The sequence below is a fragment of the Microtus pennsylvanicus genome, chromosome 9, assembly GCF_037038515.1.
Source record: "Microtus pennsylvanicus isolate mMicPen1 chromosome 9, mMicPen1.hap1, whole genome shotgun sequence".
NCBI classification, from domain to species: domain Eukaryota; kingdom Metazoa; phylum Chordata; class Mammalia; order Rodentia; family Cricetidae; genus Microtus; species Microtus pennsylvanicus.
In genome coordinates, this window is record NC_134587.1 from 14,464,996 (window position 1) to 14,483,476 (window position 18,481).

At 37.0% G+C, this 18,481-nt stretch overlaps 1 protein-coding gene across 7 annotated transcripts in view; it reads right to left on the reverse strand.

The window, feature by feature from the left end:
• B3galt1 (beta-1,3-galactosyltransferase 1) overlaps window positions 1-18,481 on the reverse strand; it is a 501,059-nt gene that overhangs the window by 212,891 nt on the left and 269,687 nt on the right. For all 7 annotated transcript variants that reach the window (XR_012911780.1, XR_012911782.1, XR_012911781.1 and 4 more), the window contains one exon: window positions 15,723-15,787. The gene's annotated coding sequence lies outside the window, so the exon portion shown is untranslated. The remainder of the gene's footprint in view (window positions 1-15,722; window positions 15,788-18,481) is intronic.

Here is an 18,481-nt window from a genome sequence, read left to right on the forward strand (position 1 = left end):
CCATGTATTTTTATGGGGATTACAATGAATCAATGATCACTTTGGGTACTGTCTTATGTCGGGTGTCAGTTGCTGTGATAAAACACTATGAACAACAGCAACTTGAGGAGGAAAGGCAGGAACCTGGAGCCAGCAACTGAAACAAAAGCCCCGGGGAAATGTTGTTAACTCACTTTCTCTTCATCACTTGCTCAGCCTACATTCTTATACAACAGAGGACCACCTGTCAGTGGACTGGGTTCTCCCACATCGACCATCAATCAAGAAAATGGTGCCCACACTCACTTACAAGCCAGTCTTAAGGAGACATTTTACTGAATGAGACTTCCTCTCCCAAGGTGTGCCTAGGTTTGTGTTGACATAAACCAGTAAGCACAGGTGAATTTTAACAACATGTTTTCTCCCTGTCCACGAGTGTGCGTATATGTGTCATTCCTTTTCAAGGTCGCCAGTGTTTTAAAGTTTTCATTTTAACATCGCTAGTTACAATTATTGTTAGGTAATTTAATTATTTTATTGTTATAGCTATAGAGAACGGGACTGTTTTCATTATTCTTTCCCAACGAAATTGCTCATAGGTTAAAATGTCACTGACTCTTGCGGGTTGTGTTCAGAACCTGCAGTTTTATGCAATTCCTTAATTAGTTCTAATTGTCTTTTGTAGCCTTTGGATCTTTTTTCTCTACACACAAATGACATCATCTGAGAACAGGGATAATTCAGCTTTTTCTTTTTACAGCCCTTTTATTTCATCTCTTACTTAACTGACTTTCATAAAGGTTCCTCTAGTATATTGAATAAAAACAATGTGTGTGTGCGCACTTATCCTAGATAAGTGCGTTCAGGTTTTCTCTATTCATTATCTTGGTGCTTATAATATTGTTATCTTACAAGAATGTTGTCTTTTTTGTTCAAGGATTTTATAATGAAAACATGTTGGAGTCTATCATATACAATTTTTGTTACTACTTAGAAGATCGGATGATCTTATTCCTTATTGTGTTGATTTAATGTATTATATCTATTAATATTATTCATTAATTTTAAATAGCATTTATTAATAAAATAACAAATATTATTAATAATAGATGATATTGATTATTTAATCAATAACTAATAATCAATTATTTATATCCAACAAATAATAGCAAAAATCAATCAATATATTATTATCATTATCTTTATTAATGTTAATAATTATTATATATGTTATATGTTCATTAACATTTATTATGTTATAACATTATAACATTAACAATAATTCATCTATACTATTTTAATATATAAAGAAATCAATAAAACTAAAAACAGTAATTCAATTAAAATGGGTAAATAAATGATCTGAATAGACATGTCTCAAAAGAAGCAATAATAAATACATGTAAAATAAAATACTCTCAATAGTATTTAGCCACCAGGAAAATGTAAGCCAAAACTACCTATAATAAGATATGTCACTGTAGTCAAAATTGGCTATTATTGTGATAAAATTAACAATAAATATTAATAAAATTGAGAGAAGAAAGAATTCTCACACTTAATTAAAATGTAGGGTGGGAAGTCAGAGTAGGTGTCAATCAGCAAGTGAAGAAAGAAGAACAATGTGCACATTCAAAGAATATTATTTAGCCCAAAGGAAAATGAGATTTTGTCAGTTGTGACAACATGAATATGCAAAGAAATAAGCCTAACACACAATACAAACTGCCCTTGTGTCTACATATGTGGAAGCTACAAACTGCTCACCCTGATAACTGAATGGTAACTATTAGATGTTGCGAACTGAGCTTAGGGGATATTGACTAAGGGACATTGGCTATTTTACACCGAAATCCACTTAGACAGAAGTGTAATAATTAACCAGGACCTAAAAGAGAATACAGAAAAAGTTGCAGGCATTGAGGAAAGAGAAGGAAGCAAGGCTTGGTGTGATCCAGTAACTCTAAGCCGTGACACAAATGTGCTGACAGGTACTCATATGCCTGGCACACACAGACAGACCTTACCAAAACAGAGAGAAAGAAATGACAAAGATAAGGAGAGAAGGGAATGGAAAATGTTAACTACCTTGATTAAAGTGGCGCAGTCCGTATGAATGTGTTAAAATAGCACAGTGTACCCAATTAATATGTACAATTAATACGTGTTAAAATTAGAACATAAAGTCTTCAAAATATTTGAATAATCAACTAAGATTAAAAGACATTTGAATCCCTCACTGCTAATGCAGCTAAATAATTTTCCTTTTAAAATTCCAAGAAATATTCAACGTAGTTTAGTTTTATCTTTTCTTCATAGCTAAGAATTTCACAAAGCTTACTTCTATGGAGAATGAAATTCATGAAGCCTTCTATGCCTAGTTTGTTCAGAGCATTTCCATCCTTATACGTAATCACGGTCGTAGACTTGTGTGCTGAAATGATGTGCAGCATTTTGCATGGTGAGATCATTAATTCACTCTTGCATTTCTTACCTTCTCACCAGACATCTAATTTTAGCAGACTTTGCAGGCGGTTGGGAATACGATGGAAACACAAACTAGGAAGCCAGTTCTCCTGTAGAACTTGCATTATTGAGAAGAAAGATTGGGAACAATAGCAACCAAAACAATATCTGCTGGTATGAACCACTCAAAAAAAAAAATACGGTGTCTTAGAAGACTAAGCTAGGTTTGGGGTTGCGCTCTCCTCCCCCTCCTTTCTTGGGTGACCTCCAAGCAATGAAGTGCCAGTTGAGATCTTGGTTTCTCTGATAACATAACGTTAGACCAGACACTAAATGATGGTTATCAGATGGAAAAATCTGAGGCTCACTGAAAGATCAAACTTCCATTGACTGTCACTAGTCCAAAAGCACAATTGAAAATATAATATGAACCTCTCTAAAGTTGGGAGACAGAAGAAGTGGTTTATATGCCTCATCTGATAAGCACTTTTTCGTGGTTTGCTTATTAGTAACAATGAGATTTGAACCAGGGTTCCTTGCACCCCCGTCTATGTTTTGCTTGGTGTTGGCAATGGGGATTAATCCAACATCTCTTGCACTCTTTATACAATCTTTTTCGAGTGATATAAAATCCTCAGTTGAAGCTTCTGGTGGTGGAAAGTCTTTAGTGGCCACTGCCATTCATTTTCTACAATTTCGGTAACACCAGGAAGCTGGTGGAAGGTGGTGACCTTTGAACTTCGTCTCTCCAACTCTGCAATGAAATTATTTGCCATACACTAGCACTATGTGATGTCTATGACAATCAGCCAAACAGTAGAGAAGCATTGGAACTTAAGAAAACTTAAGAAAAAAACCATGCTGCTATTTGGTGGAAAAAAGTATCCTCAAAAGGGTCAACTGGGAGGAAGGAATGCGTAGAGGAAATCGGGAATTGGAAGTAGAGATGCCTGGTAGATGCAGCAGAAGACATGTGGCTGAACAAGTCTGGAGTAAAGGAAGGGGGTATAAGTATAATAGTCATAAGAGCAGAGGTAGCTTTTGAAGCTCTGGATGAAATACAATGACTATGGTGAGGGTGTAGATAGAGAACAGAAAGGCAAAGTCCGGGACAATGTTTCAAGTAGGGAATGCCCAGTGGTGCCAACAATGCTGTCAGTGAGAATGAAGAAGTGGTGCAGCAGTAATACAAGCTAACACATTTTGTACCATCATCTTGTAAACATTATTTTGAAGGTGTATGAGAATTATTCTTTTTAATCCTGGCAGGACTCATACTTTGGAAGTTATTATTGTTGTCAAAATGTTACACAAGATGAAATTGTAGAAGAGAATAGTCACAATATATCCTCCGTATTCAGTCCAAATATTGAAGTTGGAGAAAACTGAAGGCTTACAATTATTTCAGTAGTCTACTGTGGAATGGTGTTATCATGAGCGTAAAGAAGAAAGTGAGAACCTATGTTTATATGCATCCGCATAGAGCTACAATGTCTAAATGTAGAGATATTTAGGTAATTTGTGTTATTAAAATAGCATCATCAGTGATCTCTCAGGTGACTGTCTTTCCCACTGAATTCTAAACACTCGAGCCACACATCTATGCTTTCAATTTACAATTTAGTTCCCGTTCAGAGTTGTAAGTTAATATTTATTAGGGATCAGACTCAGAAATCAATGAAAAATCCTTAGATAAAGATGTTTTTTCAAATAAGGTTTGGATATTAATGGCAAATTTCAAATATGTCCAGACGACACTCCAGACACAGAATCATTTTCTTATCTTTCATCCCCTTCCCTTTACCGACCCCCTATGGCCCCAGCTAAGACTTCTAGCAATAGTGGAGAGGATGCCAAAACTGGCCTTCCTCTGTAATCTGATTGGTCAATACCCCAACCATAATCATACACCCTTCATCCAGCCGATGGAACCAGATGCAGGGAACTGCATATGACATATTAATGAGAAAAACAGGTTCGGGGGTGGGGGGAAATCAAACCAATAGTTTATCAGAACTTTAAACAGAAATTGATAGTCTAAAAATAGAAGTCATTTGAGAACAAAATGCTTGCATTTCAAGGCCTTTAGTGAGAAGAGAAATGAAAAACACATGTAACCTCCTATTGCTAGTCATGGATACAGAGCAGTATGGAAAACTGTATTGCAAGAAAACCTCTAGAGCCCGCTGTACTTTGAGGGTGAAGCACAGATGTGAAGTGAAGACACCCATCCCCGTTCTGAGGCAACAGCTGAGGTGACAGCCTTGAACGACATTGATTGAAGTGGGAGGATGTGAGGTCAGCTTATTCTGAGGGAAAGAGAATCTTCAAGAGGCAGGTAAATATTTTATCACTACTTGGCTCACTTCACCGCACACTGCCTAGTTCAAAAAAACCTATCCTAAGAGATAGTCATTTTATATAGATTCTTGGCAGTTAGAGTTCTGAAAAACAATATTCTAATCTATCATTTAATCTTAAAATGAATATTTTCCTTCTTTGTTGTGACAGGCAAGCTCAAATAAAGGCCTCTTTCATCCAAATTCACATAGTACACACTTGTCCTGGTAGGGTCTTTGGGGTTTCACATCAATGGCGTGTGGAATAGAGGCATTAGCCACATGCGGAGGCCAGCTAATTCTTCAATGATTTGGTTGTCAGTTAAATTATTTCTTTTGATCAACAATGTCAGCAGGCTCCTTTTGTGTTGGGATCTGGGGAATGAGACATCACTTATATATAAATGGACCACACAAACCTTGTGTGTCCTTCAAAAACTTGCAAAAAATGACAACAGATTTCAGTGTACTGGTATTGCAAGGTTACATTATCTGTGTGCTTGTTAGTAAGACAAAAGCGGATCTGAGATGGCATAGTCCATGAGTCCCTTCTTGTCTGTCAGTGTAAGTTCACAATGACTGCTTAATACATAGTAAAATTAGAACAACACAGGAAAAAGTGATATAATTTCAATTTATTAAAAATTTACTATGAATAAATAACTTTATGGTTACCCAAATGAATCATTTCTTGATGTGTATCTTTCCTGAATAGACGATTTTTCAGTTTTGTTGCTTGATATTCACATGTAAATAATTTTAATAAGAACTTAATTCCATTAATAAAATGTAGATTAATTCTGTAATCACAGAAAAATCAGGTATCTGACGCCTAGTATTGTGCTATGGAAATATTCGGTTTGCAAAAGAATACTTCTTAGCTCTGATACTATACACATTGATCCACATTATTTAGAACACCTATCTATCTTTATCCATCAAAGATCCATCATGGGTTACAATGAGTAACATGTTTTTCTCTCTCATTATCTCCCTTCCCCCCCTCTCTCTTATACATTATATGAGTATATACATACTATGTAATATAATATACATAATATGTTATATAACATGGCTTTCAGTTTTTGTATAACGTTTTGAAAAACAGTATCAAATACTTTTGTTTGTTTTACTCCTGGTTTTATTTCCCCAATATATGTTATACAACATATCTGTTACATGTATATATAACATTATACATATAACATACATATAATATATATAGAGAGAATTAAATTCCTCTGGATATCTCATACCTTTATTGCTTGTGTCTTTTAAAATTTTACTCATTTTGATGCATATCTGTGCTTCACTTGTGTGTATGTCTGTACATCTCATGTGTGCAGTATCGGTGGGGGTCCAAAGCTACAGACATTTGTGAGCAACCATATGGTTGCTGGAAATCAGATTCCTGACCTCTGGAAGGGCAGTCAGTGCTTTTAACTACCGAGCCATGTGCTCAGTCCTCATCATTTACATCTCAATGAGAAGTTTATGTTGGTGGAACTATTAGCTTAGCATAGCGTCTTTCTTTGTGCCATAGACTGGTCAATGGTGCAAAAAAGTGTATGACTAAACAAAATGTCTTGGAACTGAATTATTTGACCAGGAAATCCAATGCCAGAAAACTAATTTGTCTAAGTTTATACAGTGAATCGATGTCAAGGCTGCAATTGGAATCCTTTATTGGTGTTACTTGCTTTTTACTGTATTAATAGACTTTCAAATCTATAATAGACTCTGAAAACGATATCCAAGAAATACTCAAGAACTTCAAGTCAGATTGATCTTTTTCTCTATCAGCTTAGAAAATACTACTCCATTCTTTCCCTTAATGAAAGAAAGAAAATAGACAATGAAATCAAAGAATGGCATAAATCCAATGTGATTTTCAAACTATTTGTGTTATTTTTTTTTAAATCTAAAAGACTGTTTAGATTCTGGGATTGCTGTTATTAGATGATGGGTATAGTTTTTTCACCCTGAGCCCCAATAATCATTATGCCAGTAAACCCCAGGGTATTTGTCTTCTTCTCTTTCCTTCCCTGTGACTTGTAAGATACTTGCAGATACAGTGAGACGTGAAGAGGAGGTGAGGATCCCGGAAACTCCGTGTAAGCAGGGTGACTCAGCTGAAGACCATAAAATGTCATTTAGTTAAACTGCCTTTCCATTTATGAACACTGTTCCAATGCTGCTATATTTTAGCCAAACAATGTGAAATATGCATCACACAGTATCCCATGTATATTGCTATGAAACATATGATGTGATGACTCTCCAGGCAGAATTTTGAAGTTGATTGGACAAAATCCAATGAATCAGTACAGACATGAAGCCATCAAATCAATACTTGACTTGGGCGAATTTTATTAATCCTATGAAGCGCTATAGAGTGTTCTGTGTTTGATAAATACTTCTCACAAGTCCTCAGAGGAAGCAGCTTACTTGATTATGACTTCTGGACTTGTTCACCATTGCTAATGTTATCCAGTCATTATCTAATTTACCTTAGTTATGGGTTCAGGGACTGTGGGAAGGGGTTTGATAGAGAACTGTAGAGCGTATGAGTACAGTACACAGGCACACGATGCCGTAGGGGACCAAACATGATACTGGGCATCAGTATGGCAGTGGTGCTGGACAGTGGGTCATTAGTGACAGCAGGACCCTCATAGTGCTTTAATGTCTTAGAGACTAGCATAGTGGCCACACACAAAAATTGGAAGCAAGAAAACGACAACTTAATACGTGAGTATGAAGCCTAGAGACATAGCCAGTCAAGACAGGACAAAGAGCAACAAACTGGGATTGCATGGACAGTAACAGCTAGACGGGTGACATCAACCATTGGAGTACATTGTGACACTGTGGAAGAACTAGCATAGAACGCCTTTTAGAACTGACCTTAGCATTTACCTCCCTGACTTGAAACATTCTTGGCCTTGGTTTGCCTGTCCCCACCAGAGCAGGCCTGAGCAAGATTGGAGAGTTAACATCCTCTGGAGAGTCATAATCTCTTCAGCTACTGACAAAGTTGCTTTTAGCCTGCCCATTACTTCCTAGTTCTGATCAATTTATTCTTTAATCTCTTCAGGAAAAGAGCGCTTGGTGAGAGCAAGAAGAAGAAAAAGGCTAGAGAAATAGATGATGCCTTCCTCTCTAATACAACACTGTAACCTAGTTAGCTGAGAAAGAGACAGAAAAAATTAAAGCCGTAACGGTGAAAGAGACAGATGAACCAAGCATATGTGTTTGTGAAAGTGGGTGTGTTTTATATATGGTGTGTGTGTGTCTGTGGAGTGTGTGTGTCCGTGGAGTGTGTGAGTGTCTAGAATGGAATTACCTAGATACTTTTTCTACTCTGGTTCATGGAGAATCTGCAGCCCACAGTCTTGTCATCAGATCTTTGTACTTTGTATCCTGACTGACTTGAGTTTCTTTATGACTGATACACCATGGCCAGATGGCATTTTGTAGAAAGCTATTTCTTTCAGAATATGTGCACTATCATATTTCAGGGTAGCTTCTACTTCAGAGAAACATTAATAATTTTGGGGTAAAAGGCTAATCATGATTAGCTCAAAGAATTTTGGATAATACTTTAATATCAACACTAGAAATAAAACTGAAGCTACATATGAAACCGTACAAATTAATGTTAAAAAAACCACAAAAAGTAAATTTCTTTTGTTTTTATTCCCCTAATTCTACTAGACTTTCAGGAAAAAAGAAATAAGCCAGGACTCATATTTTCTTGCTTATTATTCTAACCTTATAAAGGCAACTAGAACGCAAGGGAAGGAAATACACATAATGAGACTGTCCTGCATATCCCCTTGGATTTTTTTCTTTTATTTTCTCTATGTTTCTTAGACATCTTGCATATCAATGCAGATGCACCATTCAAAAACTATTTATGTAAGAATTTTCAAAAGCATAAGAAATCAAAAGCTTTGTATAATAAACCATCATAATACAATAATCTGGATGAAAATTACTAAAATTTTGCCTTAATTGCTTATTTTATTCCCATTTCCTCTCTCCCCTTCTTCCTGTCTCTCTTGCTGAGTCACTTCAAAGTAAACTGCAGGTGTCTCAGAATGACTGTTTATTTTCAAGTACCTATATGTCCATCAGGATCCTCTATAGCCCTTGTCATGCCTGGTAAAATTAGCAATATTTTTTAAACACAAAATAATATCTACTGACTATTAAAGCATCTCCAAGTATTTCCCAGTTGCTATCAATTGATTGCTCTGGAACTTCTATACATACCAGTTGTATTTTACCAATAAAACACAGTGTACTGAATTTGGGTACTGAGATTTTAAAAATTTCTCATAATCTAGAATAAGTTTCCTTTCATACTTAAAAAATTACATTGTCTTTTTGAAGAAACATCATGTTATCATTTATTTTTAACTTTATCTCTGTCACCTGTTTTAAAGGGCTCACCACTGTTGCTCATATTGTATGACTCATAAAAACAGATGTTATGAAACCAATATCATTCAATTCTTAAGACAATACAGAGACATTAACAACACCGTTTTAGTGAGACATACAGATGAGAGTTTATTCTCTGAGATCACATGCTGTCTGTATTTTTCTGCCTTACCTGAATCTCAGCCATTTCTTGTTAGCACTATAGATTTAAAGTTGTAAAGTAAACTGATTTTAAATGTGAAAAATAAAGTCCCAGAAATAGCTGTTAAGTGATACGGCTACTTATGCAATTACTTAGTATATAATTTCTACACATGAAAAGCACTTAACGATCCAAGGTCACCAGGAAGTCGCAGGTAGGCATCATATCTTTAATAGTATTTAATACATGATGGTCTGCAGGACAACTTTAGGTCCATGACAATTTTCATTTTCATAGTTATCCACTTTTATGTATCGTTCTTAGGAAAGGCGAATAATGCAACATAACTTTTGATATTATTCTTTATTATAACATTTAATGAAAACATAGATGAATTCATTTAAAAACAATTTAGAGAAAAGGACTACATTATAATGACATACACTATAACTAGGGAAAGAAGTAAAAAAATCAGGAGGATGAAAGGGAAAGATTCTCCATAGAAGCTGTCTTAAGGTTAACTCATACTAACATAACTCACGCAGGAAACAAACTCTACAGATTCACAGATTTACAGTTATAATAAGAGTATAACATAGTATAAATTCATGAATTCTGGGTGTGAAATAAGAAGCATGACACTCTCATCTATGTGATGAGTAAGTTATCTGCCCAAAGGCAGACCTTGAAATTAAAACAAGGAAAGTTATTTAAAAGATTCCAAGGTTTAATAACTTCAGGCAAGTTATTTTCAGAACAGTGCTGGACTTGACACTCATGGGACCTTTACAACGAAGTCCTGCCATCCAAACTCTCATATGACGTAAACTTTACAAGATGACCAATCCACTCTCCTGGTTGATTAGTTCTGCGCACATTCAATACTGAAAAATCACATCTGACCAGATAATCTGCCTTTTATAGAATTAGTAGCTTTGTTTGCTCCAAGCGCTTATCTCATGGATATAGAATGTAACTCGGCGATGCTGTTTTCAGTTCATGTCTAATTCATGGTATGTTTCAAATAATGGAAGTATTGGCTGCGAGGCACTTTGCAAAGGTTATCCATGTGCCCTACACTCTACTGCATTGGAAAAAAATGAGCAGGGATAGTAAATAAACACATCATGTTCCTGGGGCTTTCACTTAGTCGGGCTATAAATTAAATCATGGGATAAGCATGAAACTGTCATGGTGTAGAGAAGGCCACAAACGAGAGAACACCTGGAGAACAGAGCCAGCCTCCAGTGAGGGAATTTTTATAAATTTGGTACAAAAATCTCAAATGCCAGTTGTGAAATGCTATAGTCGGACAGCATCACGTTGGGCACAAGAACCTGTGTCCTGAGCTCTTGATCAGGGCTGACCTTTGATCAACCAGTCATGTCCTTATTTGCTCGGCAACTAAAAATTACACAGTGACTCGCTAACTTCCCAGAAGAGCCCATGGGTCAATCATGAATGACCTTTGCATGATGGGAACGGAATCCCAGAAAACTGGATGCAAAGGAACTCACTGTAACAAAAGGAATACTTCTCCCAAAAGAAGACAACCAAACATGAGGGGGAGGCATGCTGTCTTCCACTGCAGTTTGAGCTCTATTGCCTTCCTTCAGTATATCCAGGAGCTAATCTTTCGATTCCAGTGTGTAGTGCTATTTCCTTTGTATTTTAGTAAATAAAGCTTGTCTGAAGGTCAGTGCAAAGCAGTCAGACTAGTCAGCCATACAGGTCAGGCTGTGACTGCACACACCTTTAATCCTAGCAGCCACACTAGTTTGCCACAGAAGTTGGGCAGTAGTGGTGCACACCTTTAATCCCAGCCATAAAGAGAATATAAGGCAAGATGAGACAGTAACTAGCTCTTTTTTCAGGTGAAGGTTTCAAAGAGGTAAGAGCTCTTAGTGGATTGGCTGATTTTGCTTTTCTGATCTTCAGGTAGAACCCCATTATCTGCCTCTGCGTTTTTGTTATTTGTGCTATATTGGTCCACAAAGTGAACTGATTTACAGCCTGAGACTCTTGTCACAGATACCATAGTGACTGAATTAAGAGACCACAACAACATGTTGTGATAACTGTCTTCTTATTTGTCTTGAAGAGAAAGTGTACAGGTTGTATTCTGTGATCCACCAAGGTCCTTAAGACCTTGAACATAGTGTCTCCTGCTTTCTGACCCTTCCTCTTTAGCATGCTTATGTGTGCTAATGTTACAGAATAAGGAATAAGGGCTCCAAGAGTCTCCACAGTGATTAAAAGTAAATAATTTTACTATTATCATCTCACAGAATACACTTTGTAAGGAGACACAAGTGTTAATTCTTACCATGTATGTTCACTTGTCTTAACATCTCTCACTAATCTGCTTATTAGCAGTCATAGAAAGAAGAAAGGGACAATTGTGTTTTCCCCCAACGTGTCCTTGCTCTTTGGTCCCTGAATAAGAGAAAGTATTAGGAACCGAAAAGAACTGTTTGTTCTCTTCAAACACATTTTGAATAAGTATTTTCTATTTGGCAACATTTTCAGGCCAATCTAATAATATTGCTCAAAAGATGTTATCCTACCTTGACATTCTTGCTGTGCAAGGAGAGTAAACCCTGACTTCTACATAGCGGTTGTGTTATGATATCGGCAGATGGAGCAGGTGGGTAAACATATTGACACATTGGTACTGTTGACCGCAAAGGTTCTTCTGGGATGAAGGGGAGGAGCAAAGTTCAGGGGGAAATACCAGGGGAGGTCCACAGAGGGCTTAGTTTAAAACAGGAGCAACTGTTTTGAGTCTATTATTTATTATTTAATTAAAATAAAATATCACGATACGACTAAGATCCACTGTTATTCCAACAACAAAAGACAGAAAAAGTTACAGTACTTACAAACGTCTTTTTTATTCTCGACATGGCCAACTTTCTGCTGCCTTTCCAAACCTATCTTTCCTTTACCCCAACCCCTTTATTTTAGTTTCACTTGAGCTGAAAATCGTTTCCTTCAAAATGAAATTGTTTTGGATTTTTCCACAAATATTACCATGGTTTCAATTATTAAATACCTGCAGTGAAAACACATGCACATGCACAGACCTACAGACAGACACACAGATGTACATAGATGTGTGTGCATGCTCACGCACACACACAGACAGACATGCCAAACAGATAGAGATGCACACAGATACAGACGTATACCCATAAACATATTCAGGCCCAGATGCCCGGATGTTGTCTGTTATCCAGCGTGGTGTCTTATTTCCACGACCCCTTTTTAAGCAGAGGTCAAATAGAAGCACAGCTATAACCATGCTCACTGTCTTCCTAGCGTACCTTTGTCATGTGCTCAAGGTCATTTTTAAGTCCATGGGTAAGCATGACGAAATGTAAATGAGAGTCAGAAAGAAGACTCAGTGTTTGAAGATTACAAAGAAGAAAATTAATTGCAAACAAACTGATGAGCTATAGTTTGGAATACAACATGTCTTGGGTTTAATTACAACCCTGGCCTAACGGTTTCTTTTGACAAGAAAAATGCTTTGTTAGTGAATTTCGTCTAAACGCAAAATACAAACCAGTGTGAAGTCAGTGTGAAGCTTGCTTTGATTTAGTGTTTAGTACCACAGTCTTCCTCAGGTGTTTATCCGTTTTATGTCTTCATTTTACCTTTCCAATAGTCATGCCACGTGAGAACCATTAGGCCTTTTACTGCAGTAAGCACTGATTGGTTAGGGGAACCACTTCAGCCATCCGGCAGTTACTTGAAAGCATTCCACGTAAAGCGATTCCAAAGCTGATGTAAAAAAGCCCAAACCATGAACCATATAGGTCATAGGAAGCAAGGCCAGACTAGACTGACTCAAAGGTCAGCCACACACTCTCGCTTCTATGGCATTTTGTGGCCTTTGGTGTTTCGGACCAGTCTGCACTTAAAAGAGCTTTGAAGTACGTGACTCGGGGGTTAAATTATTTGAAAGGAGAAGCTAGAAAGGTTCATATATTTCTATTTTACTTGTACTTTTAATCTGAATAGCTATAAAAGCCTTTCTGAAATCCAGGGTACCTTTGTGACAAGTTACTTGTGGAGAATAAAATAAAATCTATACCCTTCAAGATGCATCTGTGAAATTTATTCCCAATTAGATGCAACCCTCTGTTTTTTTTTATTTATTTATTAAAGATTTCTGTCTCTTCCCCGCCACCGCCTCCCATTTCCCTCCCCCTCCTCCACTTAAGTCTCCCCCCAGCCCGAAAAGCAATCAGGGAAAAGCCTGGGATAAAACCGGACTCTCTGAACATAGCGGACAATGAGGACTACTGAGAACTCAAGAACAATGGCAATGGGTTTCTGATCCTACTGCACGCACTGGCTTTGTGGGAACCCTCTGTTTTTTTACAGGGTGAAATTTGGGCCAGAGAACAGTGAGTACTTCAGGCTGATATAAAGTAACTAGCTGGCTGATCCGTTGGGATTAAAACACTTTTGGTAGCCATTCATTAATTAAAAACAAAATGGTGAATTATAGGTTATTTTCTAATAATAAATATTAGATATTTCTCACGAATAGTCTTTATATAATGCAAATAATACACCAAAGCAAATAAAGTGTTTAAAAAAGAACAAATCAGAAGAAAGAGGGATATACCTCTAAACCTATTCCAGCATGGTGAAATGCAGAATCAGCCTCAGTGAGATTGTGCGGCTGCATTTTATGCAGGATATAAACTTGGGTTTGGGAGTGAGACAGGCATAGAGACAAAGTCTACTGTCTGATTTCTAGTTGACCTTGGGCAAGGAATGTGTGCACTTACTTACACAACTAAAACAATCCTGACTATTCCAAGAGGTGGCTTTGGATGCCGGATGATGTCACATAACTGTCCTGAGGTGGCATGTAAAATAATTAAATTGTTTTGACTTTCCTTTTAATAATTATGTCTATGAGTGTCAGGTTGCAGTTTTCAGTGATGTACTATGCTGTCTTAAGTTCCTTGAAAGACTTTCATGGGGCATTTTAAAGACATCGGATGGATCAGGACTTGCCTTTGCTACACTTCAACGTAAATGTCAACAGAGAGGAGAGACTTTTCAGGACTCAAAGAAGGACTGAGGAAACGGTTTAATGGGTAGAGCCCTTTGTGTGCAAGCAAGGAAACCCAAGCCCATCTCCCCGTAGAACTCATGTAAAGCATGATGCAGCAATCTATGTCTGTAGTCCCTCTCTTCCTACTACTATATGGAAGGTGTTGAGGCAGGAGAACCCTAGGAAGATTGGGTCCCAGCGAGTCTGGTGCATGCAGCATGGAACAATAAGAAGACCTTGTTTTTAAATAAGTGGAAAATGAAGAGAGAAGTGTGAGGTTGTTGTCTGTCTTCTGTGCATACACTGTCACATTGCTTGCCTAAACTCTAAACACACACACACACACACACACACACACACACGCACACATACACGTACACCCTTTGTAAAGCCTGGGAGAATGACTTGTGGTAAGGGTATATCTCTCCCAATCCATCTCCTTCTATTTTATCCTTTTTGGGTCTCATTGTCCCTGAAAGACAGGGAGGTCACAGTAGGTCCTAAGATTTTGTTGAAGACATTTTTTTTGTTGTTGTTTAGCTTAACAAATTTAGCTTGTCTAGTAGGCCCATAAGAACTTATTTCAGATGACTCTTCCCCTTGCATACTTTCTAAAAAAAGAGTCTACTTTGCTTCGCTGGTAGTCTGAGAGCAGCGAAAAGTCATTACCATTATTTAAATACTGCTGCGTATTATTATACTTACTTACCTTCATGCTTTATCTTCCCTAAATGTTATTAGTTAATAAAGCACTTCCCTCATGCCCATTGAACCTTTCCTGCTAGAAAGTGCTCATGGATGGAATTTGGTGATGTGTCCTCAATTAATTAGCCTTTTACTAACATTTTCTGAATCAAAGATGATCTTGGTTATAAGATGCAACATCCTTTCTGAATTGTCAATCAAGTATATGAATGTATATATTTTGCAACTAATAAAAGATGAAAAAGTCATAACCTAAACAGTGACTCATAGCAGGATGCTTTAGCCAGCAAGTCATAGGAAGCTCCAATCAAAATGACTTAAACATTAATAATTTTAATTTGCAGATAACAATTTTTCATCTCTGGGTTTGGTCAAATCAGTGATTCAGAATCATTAGTATCTTAACACACTTTTTGGGGGCAATAGCTGTTGTCCTCATCCTTTCACAGAAGTAGCTCTAAGTCATGTCCACATCTTCAGGTCACAGTGGCTCTCCTTATTCCACACTGAAAGACGTAGATTTTTCATATGTCTGTTTACCAGTGGACAGTCTTTCTTAACTTACCCCAGAAGACTAGTCTTCATGCTTCCTTGGCCAGAGTTGGTCCACATCACCTTTCCAAGTCAATCCTGGGTAGAAGAGAAAAAACATTTTGTTGGATGTAGTGGTTCAAATTTCAAACCACTGGGGTGGGCACAAGGTGTCTTTCCTAGAACATAGGCATTGGAGGAAAACATCTCCACAACGCTGAGCTGCTGTGAACATCAGTTTCAGAATGCAAACGCCACCTATACTCTCTGTTTATTTACTTGCTTTTCTGCCTATTCTTTTCTGGTCAGTTTTGGGCAAATTCAATGTAAATATTTGGCCATCGTGTCTTTACTATTCAGTCTTTGTAACTAAAATATTCTTATATTTAATTTAAAATTTTTACTTTTTGTATCTTCATGATTAGCAACCAAAACACTCATCAATTGCTACTTTCTTTTTTGGAGACCTCTGAGAACAAGGGATGGAGTATTAATTGAATTGATTAAAAATAAAAAAGATGGGTACTTCATAGCTGCGACATCTGTGGATGTCGTTAACTATTTTTTATTAATATACTAAACCTTCCACTCTGGAGAGAAAAGAAATTTTTAGCGTGGTGATGGGAGGAAAATTTCCTGCATAAAGTTGCTAGATTATGGGGCAAATCCTTGTTAGCACAAGCTGGCTAATAACAGTATTATAAGTCAAGGAAGAAGATATTCCCAGCAGCAACTGATATAGTAGTGATTAAGAGCCATTAATCTTGACATTAGATATATGTCAGATGAATAAATGAATCAAAACTGCACTAATAAAGTAATACCAACCATAGTCTAAATGAAATGGTCGGTGTCAACATCATGCTCTAAAGATGTAAATGGTCATATTTATAAACGAATTAAATGGATAAGTTATAAGCGTATCTTAGTCTCTCATAATGTAAGAGTTATATGCACTGAACCTTTGCAGGTGCTCTGGAAATGTGAAATCGCAACTGAAGATGTCAGAAAAGGACCCAAGGAAACTTTCTCAAGTCTCCTTAAATTTGTCTCTCTGTCTATCTCTACTCTAAGCCCGATCCTTATACAGGTTGCCTTCATCTTCATATTAGCTACTGAGACTTCAGGGGCCTCTGGCTTTCTCTCTCTTTCTCCGTATTATAGCAAGGTGACACTTTAATATATGTATGTAATTCTCAATATTCTCTGCTATTATGCCTTAGAAAATTACCCTAAGTTATGAAGAACTAGAAGGTACTTATTCAATTCTGAGAGGGGAAATACAGAAATGTCCCTGAGAGCCCTTGGTCACAATGTTTTCATCCACTAATCAATGTCGTAGATTAAACAACTAATAACTTTGCTTAGAGGTAACCTTATTTAATATATGATGAGTTTGCTAACGGTGGGGTCATGGCTAAGAGACGGCAATGCACTTCTTGGTACCAAATATTTTCTCAGTAAGTCTTTTCATTTCCTATTACATTCATGAACATCAGACAGCCTTCCAACAGAGGACCATTTGAAAAAGAACATTTAATAAAATTAATAAATCAAAATGTTTGAAAATGTGGCACTGCTTAGATCAGGAAACACTGAAACCAGAGCACCAAAGAAGTAACACATAGTGTCACCTTGCTCCATATCAACTGGTTAAACATGCATCAAGGTAACCACACAAGTGCCACAAGAATTGACTTGGGTGTTATGAATAAATACCTTGCAAGTAAGTATAGAATCTTTAAGTACAGAAGAACACAGTGGCCTTGGTTTAAATCAGGAACAATTTCTCATTTTCCACAGTAAATTGTACAATCCTAACTCCTTCCCACATCACCGAGACTCTGCAGAGTTCCTCTCCAGTCTAGATGTTAGTCTTGCTCTAGACATTGCCTCTTGCAAATGGTGCTTTACCCACATAGATTTTAATCCACTTTGAGGATATGCCAGGTTGTCACTCTCTGCAGATACTCATGCTCATTTTTTAATACATATTTTAACCCCCATAATGAATATTTTAATCTGTCTTTTGTGAGTTAATTAAAAAATCTCATTCTGGAAGGAGTAGGAGGAGAGACACTGAGTATTCTCTCTATTGTTATGGTTTGTATCTGAAATGTGTTCCACAGTCTCCTGGGGCTGAGCATTTAATCTTCAGCCAGGGGCATTGTTTTGAGTGGTTTTGAAGATTGCAGGAAGTGAGGTTTTGCAGGAAGAAGTGGATAATTGAACTGGCGACCACTTAAGAGCTCTAACATGTCCCCAGTTCTTGTTCAGTCTTTCTCTGTTTCAGAATACATAAAGATGTATGTATGCATGTGTTATTTGCTCCTGCTGCCCTAACCACAAACCATGATGTCCTTCTTGACATCATGTGCTGTATGCTCTCAAATCCTGATTCCAAATAAGTTCTTTCTTCCTTAAATTGTTTCTTTTTGGTCTTATTATTTCTATATTATTTTAATGCATTTTAATTGAAATAGAGTTATATCCCTTGCTCCCCTCCAAGCCCTTCCTGATACACTACCACAAGCTTCCACCATGTCCCTCCTTCTTTCACGTTGACAGACTACTTCTATCTTATTATTGTTATGAACATCTCTGTATTACAAATACATGTAAATACAATATGCTGAGTCCATTTTTATGGGTGGTGTGTACATCGTTTCAAGGCTGAGCACTCATAAGAATAAGAGGGCTCATTCCTGCGAGAGACTAATTCTCTTTCTTTGAGTATTTTATTACAGTGACAGGAAAAACAGCAAATGAGCTCATTCTCTCTCTCTCTCTCTC